We start from the raw sequence: 14,293 nt of genomic DNA on the forward strand, positions 1-14,293 counted from the left end.
AGCACTGTGTATTTCTTTGTGTTGTTATGCTTTTCGTATAAGTACTCTCTTAGGTAATATGTCCGGGTGGGAGTGTGTGATAATGCCCCGGGGAAATGGTGGCTTCGAGGAAGTTAAAAATGTTCTCCGATGGGGTGATACCTTTTCCTAGGAATTCCTGATGCCGCCCTGCTTCTCGCCGTGCCTAGGTGAAGTTTGGGATGGGCCAGGCTAGGATATGACTGAGTCGTGCGTTCTGTTTTCTAACCACCCTCTCCCCCACCCCCAGCCCTCTCTGGTTGCTAGAGGCGGAAAGTCAGGGGTTTGTGGTAAAGAAAAGGGAGGTGGAATTCTTCCTTCTTAGAATTTGCTCTTGGGGAGAGGTTTGAGTAGTCTCTTTTGCGATTTTTAAAACACAAAGCCCCGATGTCTTTCTGCTTTTTTCAACCTAAAAGGTGTGGCATATGCTGGGAGAGAACGAAGGTACCCTGCTATAACAGGTAATAAGGATATTTTTCACAGTATCTAGAGTATGAACGGTGAAATATTTTTTTCTGGTTTCCTTTTCACCCATTTGTCAGATACCTGAATAGCTTATTTTACTTAGTGTTTATAGTGACATTAAAATATTGTACGGTAACAAATGTGATTCTCACCTTTCACATTGAGTAAATGAGCAATAATTGCTGCTATAATATTCCCTGGGATTACTACTGCTAAAACCTTTGTATCCAGGAAGAAAGGATGTTTTATGTAATGAGCATTTACGGTATGCTTATTAGTGGGTTAAAAAAAAAATCACTGAGTAAGGGGTGAGATTGGTTTAAGTTTAGCAGGCTACAGATTCAGGGGTGTTGTCAGGTTGCTATTTCCCTAGGGCGCAGAGAGATTGTACGTATCTAATGGCAAAGCAAAGCAATTTATAGCTAACCCTTTCTTTGGGACTAGTCTGATGGCCGGGGGTGGTGTTGGGGGGGTGGGGAGGGTAAGTGGAGGAGAGGTCTAGGAGTGGGAGAATAATCTTGGGTTCCAGTATTAGTAGTGTTACTTAAAAGATTTGAATCACAAATATTTAAGTTTTTTTGAGGAAGGGGCCATCTGAATTATTTGAGCCTATGTTAATTAATTAAGGTGTTGGGCCTTTTTGTTTTGGGGAAGTAATGGTATTAAACCATTAAGAAAGCAGTAATTGGACCTGGCGTCGTGGCTCGCTGTAATCCCATCACTTTGGGAGGCAGAGGCGGGCGGATCACGAGGTCAGGAGTTCCAGACCAGTCTGGCCAATATAGTAAAACCCCGTCTCTACCAAAAATACAAAAATTAGCCGGGCATGGTGGCGCGCGCCTGTAATCCAGCTACTTGGGAGACCGAGGCAGTAGAATCGCTTGAACCCAGGAGGCGGAGATTGTAGTGAGCCGAGCTCGTGCCTGGGCAACAGAGTGAGACTCTGCCTCAAAAACAAAACAAATTAATTGCTGTTTTCCTAACAATTTATAGAATCATTTGTTGAAGCAATACCTCCACTATGAATAGTATAGTACCTAGATGCTCTAGATGATATTAAAGAAGTAAAGGAAGCAGGTATGTATGAGGAAGACATATGTACATCAAGAGTATGAACTTTGAGTCTTACAGACTTGAGCACGTGTGTCTTTTAAAGCTGTCATTTATCGACTGTGAGAACATGGCCAAAATACTCAGCCTCTCTGAGCCTCAGTTTTCTCACCAGTAAAATGGGTCTGATTACACATTCTTTATAACTTTTAAATTACGACAAAGTTTGTAGCATTGTATCTAGCATGTTGTATGTGCTCAATAATGGTAGGTGTTATCAGTGTTTATGCCTACAGTTCTCTAACATGTTTAAATGCAAAGGGAATTCAGACTCAGAAAAGTCTGGAAAAAATTGATGAAAGCACTATGTAGGCTTGGTGGTGGGGAGAATGGAAATGTTATATGTGGGAGTCATATGCTAGCTTGGAGAGAGGAGGTGGCAAGTGCGGAAGTGGGATTGATAGTTGATTTGGGACCTGTGATCTGGTCTCTGCAAAAAGGAGACTTTCTGGAGAGACAGGAACCCGACCACCTGGATGCAGCCTCAGCTCTACCACTTGCTGCATGTGTAATTTTAGGCAGGTTACCTAACTTCTCTGTACCTTTGTTTTCCCCGTCTGTAAACTGGGGAAATATGGTGGACCACATACAGCCGTGAAATTAAATGAGTTAACATGTCAAGGGCTTAGAACAATGTCTAGTACAATATATAGTAAAGCTGCATACATTATTATATTAATTTTAGATTATGGAACTAAAGTGATTTTTTTATATTTACACTTAATAGGGTAGCTATTCATTGCCTGACTCCTGGGATGTTAAAATTCATTCCACTATGATTGTTTAGCAGTAGTAACTGGAGGGAGAGAACACAGCAGACTAATCATTTTAATAAGCAGAAGTCAGTTCTCTTGGTAGGAGATTAGAATGGCACAAATTGGTCTTCATTATTTTTTTGAGACTCCTGAAACACCAGACTGTTTTTACAGTTTTCAGTATATATATTTTCTACTATGTAATTTTGAGCAGAAAAAATAATGTAAAATTGGGAACGGAGAATTTAAAAACAATGCCTTTTACCTTAACTTTCTTTGACTTAGATTTAGTTGTTACCTTCTGTTCATATGAAGAGTTGCAAAATTAGGAAACTAAGGAAGTTAAATTGAGATACCTTTTCCTTTTTAAAAATAAATATAACAAATCATAAAGTAGCCATGATAAAACATAAAGTATTATGTTATTGAATGAGTACGTGTGTGTACATGACCTCCTCCTTTCTGTTGCTCATCATTCTTTGAAAAATGTGTGAAGTTCTGTTGGTAGGTAGAACACCTAAATGATGAGTAAACTCTAGGTAGGAAATGACTTCAAGGTGGTACAGAGTGGTTAGGAGAGACCACTGGGTATGTAGGGGCTAGGTCTCTCCACCCAGGTGACTTTGAGTAGTTTCTTAATCGGCCTTTATCTTGACTGAGCTTCTGTTTCTTCATGAAATGTTGGGTTTGGGTGAACAAATTTCTACACCTTTGAAATTCTAGGGTTTTTTTTTTTTTTTTTTTTTCTTGTTTAACTAGCTGTGCCTTTAGTCAAGTTTCTTAGGTTCTCTAAACCTAAGTTTCACCACTTGGGAAGGGAGAATAATATTAAATAATAGTACCCTTAGGTTTTTGGAGTAAATAAAATAATGCAGGTAAATCATCCAGCACAGTGCCATCTACAGAGTAAATAAATAAGAATTGTTGGTTGGGCACAGTGGCTCACGCCTGTGATCCCAGCATTTTGGGAGGCCAAGGTGGGTGGATCAGTTGAGATCAGGAGTTTGAGACCACTCTGGCCAACATGGTGAAACCCCATCTCTACTAAAAATACAAAAATTAGCTGGGTGTGTTGGTGTGCGCTTGTAATCCCAGTTACTTGGGAGGCTGAGTCAAGAGAATCTCTTGAACCTGGGAGGCAGACGCCACTGCACTCCATCTTGGGCAACAGAGCGAGACTGTGTCTCAAAAAAAAAAAAGAATTGTTACTTGGTTTTATTTGCTGCTGTTAGTTCTGTATCTTGGTGTTCCTGCAAAACAAAATTTGTAATTTATTCATTTTTTTTTGACACATAATCTGGTCTATTACTTTAAGTCTTCACTGCCCTCTCCTTCCTGGCTCAACCTTATACTCCCCTCCTTACTTCTGTGTGGTATTCAGGTGATGAATGTGTGGATTCCATTTTGAGTTGGAGAAATTTCTTTTTGTCAGTTTGGATTTGATTTTAAGAAATAATGAGGTAAGCTTTTAATTTTGGTGTTAGTGCTTTATCTGGTAACTCTGAGACAAGACCATATTTTTAAAAAAATTTATAGGGAGAAGTATCCCAGTTTCTATTTTTTTTTTAGCATGTTAACTTTTTATTCAACAATTTGCCAAATTTTGAGGGAGGTAGGGGTTAGCTGATTTCTCACATCTTGAATTTCAGTCAGTCCTATGACCTGTTAGTCTGGACCCAGCATTGCTTTTTAAAAGTTTGTCTTTTGCTGAGTGCTTTTTCATTGCTTTTTCCTGGGGCAGAGATCTGAGAAGAGATTTCAGGAGATTTGTGTTAATAGTTTATTGATTTCATGTGAAGGTTGTGAGTTTAAATTCTCAATTTGCTGTTCCATTGCTGCATCTTGAAGATTTTTCCTGCAATTAGAAACTACTTAAACTGTTAACTTTTATCTGTGATTTTGAAACTCTAGACATTTTTAGTGCGTGAACTTTTTTTTTACATTAATGTACAAATAAATTGTTAGCATTGAAAATAAGACACCTGCCCCAAAGTGATATCAAATAAGACACCTGCCCCCAAAGTGATATCAAAGGTTTTCTTGTTTGGGAAACAGCTGAAATGGTCCTGCAGGCAATTCCTAGATAAAATTTCTGTACACTCAGGGAAGAACATTTTCTTATAGAGGATGACTGCCTTTGGAGAAGAAGGAAATTTTAACATGCAGTTTCTTAACTTGCATCTTATTCTTAAGTGTTTTGTTTGTTCTCTTTCTCTTTGTGTCTGTCTCTGTGTGTGTGTGTTTGCGAGCATGCGTGCCTCTGTTTTGGGATAAGGAAGTTGTAGGAGTTGAGTGGGGACACTTCTTTTTTTGAGACGAAGTTTCACTCTTGTTCAGGCTAGAGTGCAATGGCGTGATCTTTGCTAACTGCAACCTCCACATCCTGGGTTCAAGTGATTCTCCAGCCTCAGCCTCCCAAGTAGCTGGGATTACAGACAGGCATGCACCACCACACTCGGCTAATTTTGTATTTCTAGTGGAGATGGAGTTTCACCATATTGGCCAGGGTGGTCACGAACTCCTGACCTCAGGTGATCCACCTGCCTGGGCCTTCACTGCGCCTGGCCGAGTGGGAGCACTTTTGTTGAGTAGGTCAAGAATACTGCTTTCCCTTGGTAGATGACAGGCTGCTGCTCACTGGGATGGGATTTTATTTCATCTGATTGCTGAAATATAGTCTTTCCTAAGCTTTGAATGAAAATAGTCTATTCCATTCAGTTAGGAAAGTAAATTGATAACTTTAAATTGGGGGAGGAGAGTGGGAAGAGACTTTCTTAAAACTCTTAAAAAAAAATATTTTAGCTGGGCACAGTGGCTCACGCCTGTAATCCCAACACTTTGGGAGGCCGAGGCTGGTGGATCATTTGAAGTCAGGAGTTTGAGACCAGCCTGGCCAACATGGTGCAACCCTGTCTCTACTAAAAATACAAAAATTAGCCGGGTGTGGTGGCGGGTGCCTGCAACCCCAGCTACTACTCAGGAGCTGACGCAGGAGAACTGCTTGAACCTGGGAGTCGGAGGGTTGTAGTGGGTGGAGATCATGCCACCGCACTCCAGCCTGGGCAACACAGCAAGACTCCATCTCAAAAAAAGAAAAATATATATATATACACACACACATGCATACATATATTTTAAAGGTTTCTTTTTCAAATTAAACTTGGTCTGATACAATTGAAACATTTTGTGATGCCACTTGAACACCTTTTTTTCTGATTGGGGAAAATGGTCTTTAGGATGTTACTTCCACTGTGCCTTCCTTAATGAAAAGTGATAATGACTAAAGGATTTTCACTCTGCGTGTAGACAGCATGGGGTTAATAGTCATGAATTTTGTTGAAAGGCCTTGATCTTGAATTACTTTGGGCAGAGCTACTGAGCCTGTTTGAGATTGAAACTTACAACTATTATACTTGGTAGGCCTTAGATTTATATCTTTTGCAAAGAAAATGTGTTTCAAAGATGCGAAGAAATATAAATTGTCTTAAATTGTACTTGAGAATAATTAGACTGAGCTCCTTGATGTCTTATAAATTATATTTCATTTTTAGTGTTTTATAAAGGCCATGTGATTATTTGTTGCATAGCACTAAACAGCTTTAAATTATAGTTTAATTAAAAATATTATAGTCGCCGGGCGTGGTGGCTCAAGCCTGTAATCCCAGCACTTTGGGAGGCCGAGACGGGCGGATCATGAGGTCAGGAGATCGAGACCATCCTAGCTAACACTGTGAAACCCCGTCTCTACTAAAAAATAGAAAAAACTAGCCGGGCGAGGTGGCGGGCGCCTGTAGTCCCAGCTACTCGGGAGGCTGAGGCAGGAGAATGGCGGGAACCCGGGAGGCGGAGCTTGCAGTAAGCTGAGATCCGGCCACTGCACTCCAGCCCACTGCACTCCAGCCGGGGCGACAGAGCGTGACTCCGTCTCAAAAAAAAAAAAAAAAAAAAGAATTATACGCAATTAATCTGTGGTAATGCCTACTAACAGTTTAATACTGCCGTCTTTAACTTACGTCACCTTATACGGATGAATTTTTTTTTTTTTCCTTGGGACGAAAGCTCTTTATCCATATAAATAAAATTCCAGCAGTAGAATAAGAATATAAGTGTTAAAAAGCACATCTGATGTTGCTGTTCTTTCTTGACTTTAACAAGATTTCCCCAAATGGCAACATTTTACCATACTTATTTATCCCTGCAATATAACTACCGTTAAAAAACCATTGAGGTGTAAGTTGAAGACAGATGCCACCCTTATCCTTAAATACTCTGTTGCCTGAAAAACCAGGGCATTTGCTTCCTTCTTTTTTGTTTGAGACGGAGTCTCACTCTGTCGCCCCCGCCCTAGGCCCTCGGAGTGCAGTGGACGATCTCTGTCTTCATTGCAGACCGCCAACCTCCTGGGTTCAAGTCATATCTCCATCCTGCCTCAGTCTTCTGAGTAGCTGGGATTACAGGTGCCTGCCACCATGCCTGGCTACTAATTTTTGTATTTTTAGTAGAGACGGAGTTTCACCATGTTGGCCAGGCTGTTCTTGAACTCCTGACCTCGTGATCTACCCGCTTGGCCTCCCAAAATGTTAGGATTACAGGTATGAGCCACTGTGCCTGGCTGCATTTGCTTTCATGAATAAAATATACTGACCTAACTCAGAAATTAATCTTGATTTGTTATTATACTATTACCTGATGTGTAGAATTTGTTTGAAATTTGCCAGTTGTCCCAGTTGTGCCCTTTATAGCAAAAGAAAATCTGATTATCCAATTCATTATTTACTTTGGAACAGTTCTTTAGTCTCTGTGTTTTATGACATTGACATTTTTAAAGAGTACAAATTAGTTACTTGTAGAGTTCCCTCAATTTGGGTTTGGCTGATGTTTCTTCGTGATTAGATTCAGGTTATGCATTTTTTGGGGGGCAGAAATAATACAGAAATTATGTGTTATTAGGCGACATAAGATGTATTTATTTGACCACATACATGCCTTTTGACTCAGCAATCCCAAATCTCAGAATTTACCCAGAAGACGCACTTCCCATAGTATGAAAATACACATGTATAAGGTTGCAGCATTTCTTAATTACAAAAATTACAAGCAACCTACATGATAGGAAAATCCAATGGAGCATTATGCACCTGTGAACAAGAGTGGGAAAGGGCATGACTAACTGATGTGGAGTGCTTTCTTGGATGTGTTGTTCAGTTGCTTGGTTTGTCTTGCTTTCGAGCAAGCTTGTCCAGCACTCAGGCTGTGAGTGGCATGCGGCCTAGGACAGCTTTGAATGTGGCCCAAGGCAAATTCATAAAGTTTCTTAAAACATTATGAGATTTTTTTTTTCTTTTGCAATTTTTTTAACCTCATCACGTATTGTTAGTTTAGTGTATTTTATGTGTGGCCCAAGACAGTTCTTCCAGTGTGGCTCAGGGAAATCAAAAGATTGGACACCCCTGCCTTAAAGGAATACCTGAGGCTGGGTAATTTATAAAGAAAAGAGGTTTTGTTGGCTCAGAGTTTTGCACGCTGTACAAGAAGCACGGTACTAGCATCTGCTTCTGATGAGGGTGTAAGGAATCTTCCATTCATGACAGAAGGGGAAGGGGAGTGGCGTGTGCAGAGATTACATGGTGAGAGAAGCAAGCCAATGGGGAGGCACCAGGCTCTTTTTAACAACCAGCTAGGCCGGGTGCGGTGGCTGAAGCCTGTAATCCCAGCACTTTGGGAGGCCGAGACGGGCGGATCACGAGGTCAGGAGATCGAGACCATCCTGGCTAACACGGTGAAACCCCGTCTCTACTAAAAAATACAAAAAAACTAGCCAGGCGAGGTGGCAGGCGCCTGTAGTCCCAGCTACTCGGGAGGCTGAGGCAGGAGAATGGCATAAACCCGGGAGGCGGAGCTTGCAGTGAGCTGAAATCCGGCCACTGCACTCCAGCCTGGGCGACACAGCAAGACTCCGTCTCAAAAAAAAAAAAAAACAAAAAAAACAACCAGCTGTAGTGGAACATAAGTAAGAGCTCACTCACACCCCAATCCCAGGGAAGGCATTAATCTATTCATGAGGGATTCACCCCCCATGACCCAAACACCTCCCATTAAGGCCCACCTCCAACTTTGGGGATCAGTAGTCAATATGAGATTTGGAGGGATCACACAAACCAAACTTATAGAATCAGTGAAAAAAGTAAAGTGCAGAAGTATCTAATACTACCTTTTGTGTAAGAAAGAAGGAGAAATAAGAAAATACGTAGGTATTTGTTCACTGGGGCAAAAACAAAACACAAAGATAAATTGGAGGTTGATAAGATTGATTTCCTAGAGGATGGGTAAAAAGGTATGCAGTGGAAAGGATAGAGGGAATAGGGGCAGGGACCCTTCTGAGGATACTTTTATGACTTTTGGAACTATGTTAATGTTTCACATACTGAGTATATAAGCGACAAACACACCAACCAAATCAAGTGATAAAAAAAAAAATACCTTAAGGGAGAGTACAAACAGAAACAAATGAACTGAACTGTATTTCAAATGAGTAACTTAACTACACTGAAGGAGTGAAAAACAACTAATTTAGGTAACTTTTGATCCTAGTATTTGAACTCTGTCCTCAGGATAAAGACAAAAAGATTGAAACAAACATTGAACTCTAGTTAATAGAGTTAACTAGAATTTTTGGTTTTTGTTGTTGTCATAGAGGCATGGGTTTGCAATTTTGAAGCAATTGTCTATACTATTATAAGCAAATAAGTAAATATATTGTGGAAAATGGGAGCCAGTTTCTCACTGTTGGAGAAGGGAGTTACAAAGGTGAAAAGGATGAAGGTTAAAATGAACTCTGATGTTTGATTGGAATTTAAGATAGTGGCATAAATTCATGGTTTTAGCAGTATGTACATATAGGCCGGGCGCTGCAGCTCACACCTGTAATCCCAGCACTTTGGGACGCTGAGGCGGGCGGATCATGAGGTCAGCAGATCGAGACCATCCTGGCTAACATGGTGAAACCCCGTCTCTACTTAAAAAAAAAAAAAAAAAAAAAAAAAAAAAAAAAAAAATAGCTGGGCATGGTGGCGGACGCCTATAGTCCCAGCTACTTGGGAGCTAAGGCAAGAGAATGGCGTGAATCTGGGAGGCAGAGCTTGCAGTGAGCTGAGATCGTGCCACTGCACTCCAGCCTGGGCGACAGAGCGAGACTCTGTCTCAAAACCAAAAATCAAAAAAGTATGTAGATATAGAAATATATCTTATTATGGATACACATGCATGCATCTGTACATCTTTTTCCACATCTGTCTGTTAAGATGGCCAGGAAGCAGTGATACCCCTTTAGCAATGAGATCACCTANAGCTCACACCTGTAATCCCAGCACTTTGGGACGCTGAGGCGGGCGGATCATGAGGTCAGCAGATCGAGACCATCCTGGCTAACATGGTGAAACCCCGTCTCTACTTAAAAAAAAAAAAAAAAAAAAAACTGGGCCTTGGGGGGGGCCCCTATAGTCCCAGATACTTGGGAGGCTGAGGCGGGTGAATGGTATGAACCTGGGAGGCAGAGGTTGCAGTGAGCCAAGTCGTGCCACTGCACTCCAGCCTGGGCAACAGAGCAAGACTCCGTCCCCCCCAAAAAAATACAAAAAAAAAAATACAAAAAATTAGCTGGGCATGGTGGCGTACGCCTATATAGTACCAGCTACTTGGGAGCTAAGGCAAGAGAATGGCGTGAATCTGGGAGGCAGAGCTTGCAGTGAGCTGAGATCGTGCCACTGCACTCCAGCCTGGGCGACAGAGCGAGACTCTGTCTCAAAACCAAAATCAAAAAAGTATGTAGATATAGAAATATATCTTATTATGGATACACATGCATGCATCTGTACATCTTTTTCCACATCTGTCTGTTAAGATGGCCAGGAAGCAGTGATACCCCTTTAGCAATGAGATCACCTAGCACTAGATCTTGGTTTCTAAATACCATTAATACTGTTCTCTACTGGAAGGAACCTTAGAGAAATGGCGGATTCCAGAATAGGAGAAGAAAAATGCAAAATATGCTTAGAGCATCTTGTAGTCTCATAACATATGGGAGTGCTCAAAAAAGTAAAATGATGGGGATATTTGAAAGAGATACAGGAGCCAGCCTGGCAAAACTCATATTGACTGACTATAGGGCAATTTAATAATTGAAATAAATAAGACAGTACTTGTTTATTATGCATAAATAGAGTAAGGATCTGTGATAAATAAATGATCTAGAAGTCCTTAATGTAGAATTCTGACTAATGAATGAACGTAAAGGAAAAGGTGGTTTAGTAAGTTGCCTTTTGGCAATTATAACAATTGATTTAAGTAAGAACCATAAATGGATCTTAAAACTAGTGGGTAAAAATGAATGTTAAAACTAGTATGTGAAAGTTTGAGAGTAGTAGATGTTAACATAGTCTCAAAGTATGTTCTCATAAGTTATTATTAATTTTACAGGGGGAAAATAACAACTTTACAGGGGGAAACCTGCACTAACTTGCCCATGTGATTAAAGTCAACATCTTTGATGTTATTCTAGGTAATAATAATGAGCAGAGTTTGTTTTATACTTTGTTATGCTAATGAGATCTTGTCTTTATAATTAGTTCAGCTAGGCATTTAATGAAATTAAGCCTAAAGGAACCAAGCAGAACATAAAGGGCACCAACTTTTTCTCTGTTTAAAAAATATATCTTCTTAATTTTGTAACCAGATGTCTTGGGAAGGAATAAATTTAGGCCAGTAAGGTTTTGGCCATGGACTCTAATCTTTTTTTTTTTTTTGAGGCGGAGTCTCGCTCTGTCGCCCGGACTGGAGTGCAGTGGCCGGATCTCAGCTCACTGCAAGCTCCGCCTCCCGGGTTCCCGCCATTCTCCTGCCTCAGCCTCCCGAGTAGCTGGGACTACAGGCGCCCGCCACCTCGCCCGGCTAGTTTTGTATTTTAGTAGAGACGGGGTTTCACCGTGTTAGCCAGGATGGTCTCGATCTCCTGACCTCGTGATCCTCCCGTCTCGGCCTCCCAAAGTGCTGGGATTACAGGTTTGAGTCACCGCGCCCGGCCTCTTTAAAAAAATTTTAAAGACAAGGTCTTGCTCTGGTGCACAGGTCAGGCTGTAGTGTAGTGGTGTGATCACAGGTCACTGCAGCCTCGGAACTCCTGGGCTGAAATGATCTTCCTACCTCGGCCTGCCAAAGTGCGGGCACTGCAGTTGTGAGCCACTGTACCTACGTTTTTGATGTTTTGTAGCGACGAGGTCTCGCTCTGTTGCCCAGGCTGGTCTTGAACTTCTGGCCTCAAGTGATCCTCCTGCCTTGGCCTCCCAAAGCGCTGGGATTATAGGTGTGAGCTATCTGGCTCTGTATAAAATGACTTATATTTTTAAACATACTTAATTAGGGAATCAGAATAATAGTGTCTTATTCCCAGTTACGGAAAATGGGAATTAAGCAGTTTTGTTTACCCTGTTTCTACCCACTCCTTTCGTACATTTTTTGTCCTTATTTACAACAACCAACATTGTGTGAGATTCAGTATTTTTAAAAGATTTAAAAAATCTTACGCATTCTGTTATTGCTATAATTACAATAGTTAATAATACCCATTGGCATTAATCCCTTTGTCATTAAGGGTTATTGCTTTTATTTGCCATTTCTATCATTCTGTCTGGTTTTAGTGTTTACAAACAATCCTCATGAACAGCTAGTTTTACTTAATTGTTTTTAAAATTGTCTTTATTTATTTAGAGACAGGGTCTTGCTCGGTTGTGCAAGCTGGAGTCCAGCAGCATGATCATAGCTTACTGCAACCTTGAACTCCTAGGCTTAAGTAACCTTCCTCCTGTCTTAGTGTTCTGAGTAGCTAGGACTGCAGGCGTATGCCACCATGCCCAGCTAACTTTTTTAATTTTTATTTTTTAGAGATGAGGTCTCATTTTGTTGCCCAGGCTAGTCTTAAACTCCTGGCCTCAAGCAGTCCTCCCACCTTGGCCTCCCATAGGGCTGGGATTATAGGCCTGGCCTTTTTATTTTTAAATTGACAGATAAAATTGTATGTATTTATTATGTACAACATGGTATTTTGAAGTATATATACATTGTGGAATGACTAAATATAGCTAACATATGTATTATGTCACATAGTTGTCATTTTGTGGTGAGAAAACTTAACATCCATTCAGCATTTTCAAAAGTACAATATATTGTTATTAACTATAGTCACTATGTTGTACAGCTACTTTTTAATTTGAATTGTGATCTAAAGAACATTTCCAAGTACTTTTTACTGAAAACATATCTAAGATTAAATTTATTTTGCATGATAATTGATGATTTGGCTGGGTATAAAATTATTGGGTCCCAACTTTTTTGTGTTAATAACAGTAGAGGTCCTGCTTTATTTGTCATCTTTATCTCTCTGGCCTCAAGTTTCTGTTCTGTAGAAATAACTTCTCTAGGTGTATGCTTGCAGCATTTTCTTATCATTGGAAATGGACACATTTATTAGGATATGACTAGAAGTTTTTCTCTGTCACTAGTATTCCCGGGGAAATGATGAAACACTCAGGTCTGGGAAGACTTTCTTCTCCATTTTTGTATTCATTTTTTTCAATTACCTTCTGAAATACCTATTATTTACGCATTGATTTTCTGTTAACTTCTATAGTACATTGTTTTAAGTTAGCTAATGAAAAGGATAAGATCCTCTCTATTCTGGGAAGATTTATCAAATTTGTCTTCTCCATCCTTGATGAAATTTTCTGGATGTCACACATAATTACTGTCTCCAAAACATATTTAGTGCCCTTGATTTCTCGGTCTGATATTAAACAACGGTAATGTTCTCTTTTCTGAGGGCCACAAAACTGTGGTATTTTTGTAAAGCTTGGTACTGTTTAATGAAACAACTTCCAGGGAATTGATTTTTCTTTGTGTGGAAGAATATATTTGTTTTCTTCTTGTTTATTCAAGAAGAGTTGCTTATAGCTGTTCTTGGTTTAGGAAGTTAAGAGCTGGTCATCTCTCAGAATTGCCTTGGGGTACTGAGATTTCTGCTTTGTTTTGGTGCTGAACAGCAAGTTGACCTTGGGGAGCTTCAATTTCTTGGAGAATATCAGTAGCAGAATTTCAACAAATACGAAATTTTATTAAATCCTCCAAATCTTAATCTCCAAATATGGGCTTTTGACTGAGAGGTATAATTTTGTAGAATTAGAGATGTTTAAAAGGGATAGTTTTCAAGCTTTTACATCCTTCATACCTCAGCTTTCTGCACCGAGACAAGTGGAAGTGTGTGTATTCTTAAAAGAAGGTTTTGGATTAGAAAACGATCCTTTTTTGCTTCTTTTGTTCTTCTGTAGCTCAGACCTTGAACAACAATCTGTGTCTGGTTCACCTTGACGTTATTTTAAACCCTGTAAGCCCTAGACTATAAGTATTTTAGTAGAGGACTTTATATATTTGGTATGTTTTGTCTGAATCTATGTCTCTTAGTTATATTTGTTTGTACATTTTATTCATATTTGCATTTTCAGAATCGCAGACTAGGAATACCTTTGTTACACAGAACTAAGCACATAACAAAATATTTGTTGGTATTTGCTAGTATCAAGTTTTGAGTGGAGGCCAGGTGCGGTGGCTCACACTTGTAATCCCAGCACTTTGGGAGGCTGAGGAGGGCATATCACTTGAGGTCAGGAGTTCCAGACCAGCCTGGCTGACATGGTGAAACCCCATCTCTACTGAAAATACAAAAAAAATTAGCCAGTTGTAGTGGCATGCGCCTATAATCCCAGCTACTTGGGAAGCTAAGGCAGGAGAGTCACTTGAACCCAGGAGCGGAGGTTGCAGTGAGTGGACATCATGCCACTGCACTCCAGTCTGGGCAACAGAGTGGGACTGTCTCAAAAAAAAAAAAAAAAAAAAAAAAA

At 40.2% G+C, this 14,293-nt stretch overlaps 1 protein-coding gene across 4 annotated transcripts in view; it reads left to right on the forward strand.

Moving 5' to 3' along the window:
- The window catches only part of RRAS2 (RAS related 2), a 146,793-nt gene that overhangs the window by 64,656 nt on the left and 67,844 nt on the right, over positions 1-14,293 (forward strand). The window contains exon 1 of one of the 4 annotated variants that reach the window (XM_017881556.1): positions 35-53. The exons of the other annotated variants lie outside the window; for them this stretch is intronic. The gene's annotated coding sequence lies outside the window, so the exon portion shown is untranslated. Of the gene's footprint in view, positions 1-34; positions 54-14,293 lie in introns of those variants that run through there. 4 annotated transcript variants of the gene reach the window in all.

This window comes from Rhinopithecus bieti, unplaced genomic scaffold, assembly GCF_001698545.2.
Source record: "Rhinopithecus bieti isolate Rb0 unplaced genomic scaffold, ASM169854v2 scaffold_11944, whole genome shotgun sequence".
Lineage (NCBI taxonomy): Eukaryota > Metazoa > Chordata > Mammalia > Primates > Cercopithecidae > Rhinopithecus > Rhinopithecus bieti.